This window comes from Apostichopus japonicus, chromosome 19, assembly GCF_037975245.1.
Source record: "Apostichopus japonicus isolate 1M-3 chromosome 19, ASM3797524v1, whole genome shotgun sequence".
In the NCBI taxonomy this organism is placed as follows: Eukaryota; Metazoa; Echinodermata; class Holothuroidea; order Aspidochirotida; family Stichopodidae; genus Apostichopus; species Apostichopus japonicus.
Window position 1 is genome coordinate 22523039 of NC_092579.1, and position 5023 is coordinate 22528061.

General features: G+C 37.6%; 1 protein-coding gene across 3 annotated transcripts in view; it reads left to right on the plus strand.

Annotated features, from left to right (window-relative positions):
• LOC139960027 (kinesin-like protein KIF19) overlaps positions 1–5023 on the plus strand; it is an 82406-nt gene that overhangs the window by 62957 nt on the left and 14426 nt on the right. The gene's annotated exons all lie outside the window — the stretch shown is intronic.

The window sequence follows — 5023 nt, forward strand, 5'->3', positions numbered from 1 at the left end:
ATTTGATTTTAATTGCAAAAGAGACATTCAGGCTCATAGCCAAGGTAACTGGGTTGGAGCCAGCATAAATGTTATGTTTGTTTATTCACTGAGATTGTACCTTGCACTCATTGTAATAACTAAAAATTATTGTTCAAATCTGGGTGAAAGTAGACCCCTTAATGATGCCCCTAACATGTTAAACTAGAAATGTAGCTCACACTCAAAATTTGCCAAAAATGTCAATGTCTTTGCTGATATGAAACTATATGCACATGACAACCTGATCAGATGACAACTACAGTATAAGCAGTTAAGAGTAACTATCCTTAAGCAGTGCAAGTACTGTATGTACGAATGATGCCACATCATCATGAAACATATAAAGAAAACATAAGAAAAGAATAAATGTGCAATTTTTGAACACAAACTGCTTCAGACAGGTAGGTAGCACATTTTACAAGATTGGTAAATGTCTTTATTTTTCAGAGATAAGGAAAAATACTACAGGTACTGTTATCATTAACTTGTGGGGTTTGAACATTTTTGGGTCCCTCACATTTACAGACCTCTAGTGGCTGTATTAGCACCATATTTAGCACTATATGTCTATGTCATTAATATAACATAATACAATAAATGAATAAATGTGTCCAATGTCCTAAATCCGGTTAATCATATACAGTCCTACAGTAGTAGACTGCAGACCTAGTTAAAATGTAGACTTATTTACAGCATGGAATGGTTACAGTATGTACATCAAAAAATTACCAGTCTCCAGTGGGGTACAGCTGCTGGAGTGCATTGCTGCATCAGCCTCTGTTGGGCATAGCCTTTTGTTGAGGAACTGGTGTTATCTTTTCTGGTGGATCAGTTTGGATACCAACCGCTCGAGTTTCTTAATTGGGCACACACCTTCAACTGAAAAAGACAAATCATACTGGGATGTGCAAAGTTAATAATATATCAGAATGCATATTGTACACATAAGCAGGGAAGTGCTCATGAATATTTGAGTGCCAGGCAGATTGGGCGGTAGTGTGATCCACACCCTGGGAGAGGGATCTCATGCATGGGCCACCCCCCCCCCCAATGGACAAATTTTGCACTTGAAATATGCTTAGGTGGTGCTACATTCCAATTCTGTGCCATATATTCTCCCAGATTTTGGTTATGGTAAAATTTATTAAATTATCATCAAAAAGTGCTGGGCAAAAAAGGTTAAATACTGTTTGTGCAGGGCGGCATTCAGAACTGCTGGGCGCAGCTGCCCAGTGTGAGCACATCCCTGACATAGTGAATTATATAACTTCCAACATAAATTACTGAATACCACATTTTGCCCTTCACTAAATAGTCAACAATTCAAATCAATTTTGCAAACACAGAACAGTAATTACACTTCAGGTTACAGAACTTTGCTATTGGCAGCATAAATTCATCACGTCTGCTTTATGATTTACAGTATGTATAGTGTCAACTCTGCAAGTATTCAAGAATGGTTCATTTACTAATTAGTGCAAACCTAAACTAGTGATGTGCAACAATTTCTATTATATTTCTTATTTCTATGTTAGTAGTATACACCTGCAGTATTATAACTCATTTACTAATACCTTACATACACTAAATGTCATAACGTTTGATGTTACAATGGCAATGTCCCAGTAGGCTTGCTCATACACTAATATGTCACCAAATTTCATCATGTTCAGGGATGCATAATTGCTTTCAAAAATATAGCTAGGCTTTACTTATTTCCAAGACTAAAAATTACGGAATATTCTACAGGTGTGCCCTAAACAATGAAGTGTTTAAAAGATACTATAGAAACATGATATGGTATATTATGGGCGACCATTCTAGTTCTCTCACAAATCAGTAGTATCATTTTCATTTTGTATAATTTTTAGAACTGCATGATCAGATTATGTGTAGAGCTATGAAGCCTATGATGTTGTTATATTTTGGCAAATGTCTTTAATTTCTATATCATGATGAAATTATCAATTATTGTAAGACGGACTCAACGACCCCCGGAATGGTGCATCATGTCCGATGAAGCGCATATTTGGTGCGTTATTACAACTACAATGTGTGCGTCAATGTGCGATGCATGCTGTATCCTTTAAATTAAATGTGATAAATTTTGTCGAACATAAAATGGTGACATTCACAATTATTGGTGGCATTGATTTGTTTATGTTGTCCTTGATTTTATGATTAAACAACGATGATAGCAAACTATCATGTTATGAATGCATAAATATGTGAACAGTACCTACTATCCTTCACTAATTCAACAAAGGAGCCTGTAGAGCTAGTGTAGCTTCTTTCTGAGAATTAATTTGGAAAACTTAGTTATATCACTTTACACTACAGTTACCAGGAAAAGCTGCTACCGTTTTTTAAGTTACTATACCAAGTTGGTAGTATTATAGGCAATACTCTAATTTGGGATAGAAAGAGTTTAAATTAATGCGTACATTTTTTCTTTGCAAGTGGAGAGTCATCCACAGCTAAAGTGGCTATGCGGATGACAAACAAGTGAAGCAAAGTAAATACCCTAGCCTATGCATATTAGACTTAAAAAAGTAGAAGAACCCAATGCGTTAGTAACTTAATTCATCTTGGAGTTGCTCAGCAGATTCGAGGTTATTTCACCACTTAAGAACCCATTCTCAGACAAAAAAAAGACAAAACTGAAATGGCTACACAAATTAGTAGTCTATAACTGAGAATGACCATGCATGCAAATATGCAGTAAATTTTCAAGTTGTCAGACTAATTTATTTGTTGCTAAGAACCCTATAATTGTGCTGGTAAACTAGAGTAGGAAATGAAAACAGTTACTTTATTGCGTAGAGGCCCCTGTCCCTCACGTACCTCATTGCATACTAGACTTACAGTTACAAAATAAATATGCCCATATCAAAAATGCTCTTGACAGGAATAACCACCAAATTGAGGTAGGTCCTCGATGGTGCATAATTTTATAAATCTGGGCCGAGCTAGGCTACAGTAGTCCTACTTTTGCTATTGTTCCGCTCATGAGAAGTTGCATTTCTTTCGAGTTTAATTTTCTTGTGGGGAGATCTCCCTACCAAATCCATATTACAATAATGTAGGCTAAATCCTATTCATATTTGCAAAGCTACCGAATCATAAACCAAACACATGATACCGCAAACTTCCATACTGATCATGCTTAGTAGGCGAATGTATGTAGAAAAGCATAAATAACACTTCATGAAATGTTCGCCCTAGGCTAGGCTACAGTTTGTACAGCAGTCTGCACTGCAGTAGCATGGACACTGCGAAGTTCGGACACCTAAGCCTTAAAACACCCCAAAACTATATCTCATGGTATAAATCACCTGAAACTATACTTGATATGGTTGGGTCATTTTGGAGAGAAAATAACTGTAGCTTCGTAGTTTTTCGTGCAATTGGCTCTTGCTGTACAGTAGGTTGTCTCATCCTGAAATTGTGTATTTCTTAGGGGTGTCCGAACTTCGCAGTGTTCCAAACTTCGCAAAACTGACTATACTACTACTGTACTAGCCTATGCCTCTCGGTGTATTAGTTGCCTTAGTTTGTAGTACTAGTAGTAGTAGGCCTAGCTAGCATGATCTATTGAACAATATAACAAGGAAGCCTACAGTAGACCAAACACTTCGGCCGGGAAACAGTATACTGTAGCCTAAATAGTAAATATATAACATTAGTCATTAGCATAATTTGCTGCCTAACTTCTCATATGATCTGCCATGCCAGTAAATGCTCCGCGAAGGTAGCATTGGTCATTTTGTCGATCCCCGATCTCTGTTCCAGTAGATCGTTTTTGGAGACCCAGTCCACGTACGTAGCACCAGCTCAAGTACACTTTTCCTGCATGCAATTCTCTGTCCGTTTTTCCCTGACTGCTTTTGGCATCGGGACCCACAATAAAGCAACCTGTGCCTTCCACCTAAACAGCGCGGCGACGCGGCCGCAATATACATGTTACGTGTGTTATGCTACCACTGCATGAAACTGTGCTATACATTACGTATATTTACATACAGGATTTACACTGTACAGTGGCAGTAAATTACAAATACCGTGTCACGTGAGTAACAGTGAACCAGTGAAACCTATTAAATTGGTCCTCCCTCTAAAAATTTCCTAGCCTTTAACCATTAAAGACGTCCTTGTAGAGTTGTGAGAGCTATTGGTGTCATGTTACATTAGCCCACTGCGACGTACTTTCTTTTGTTTCCCCGGCTGTGCAGTTTCACATTTTTGGACAGTTAGGACCAAGTGTTGCAATCAATTAATGCACCTGTAATAACATTGACCATTTTATACTCTTTACTGTGTGAGAAATGATCCTTTAATATCATCAAATGGCTCATTAATTAATGTCATCATCTGAGCAGCAATGTTGAGCCTTAGAGGGAGCATTCCACAAATATCTTGAAAACCACCTGTAATACTAAGGAAACTGAACATTTTTCCTTTTTTTTCCCCCCGCAATGTCTGACCAGTCGAACAGAATTTACAGCAACTGCCATCAGCTATTTAACCTATTGTGGTACATATACAGTATGTCCCCCTATCGTGATAATTGGGATTTTTTTTAAAGTTTAGTCTTAAATTTGTTCACTACTCCCATCCCTCACATGTTCTTTTAATTATGCCTCACCGTCAAAACAAGCAATAAAATTGACTGCATTCCATAAATGTACCCCCCCCCCACTTAACCTTTCGCTATATATTGTCACCACAAATGCGTACTTGAGAAATTGAGATTTTTATTTTGGCTCATTTATGGAGACCCTCAGCTAGAGATTTTTCTCACACTTAATTGGAATTCGTCGAGAGTGTTGCGCTTAAATTATGAGGGGCCTTTTGCAAGATTTCCGACTTGTTTACAACTTTGAATCAGTCGAACCCTATTAACTTGCTTACACCCCAAACATGTACCCCTTCCCATAAAAATAAAATAAAAACGAAGTGATTCTATTGAAGTAAGGAGCTCTGCAGTGACTAGTTCACTTCA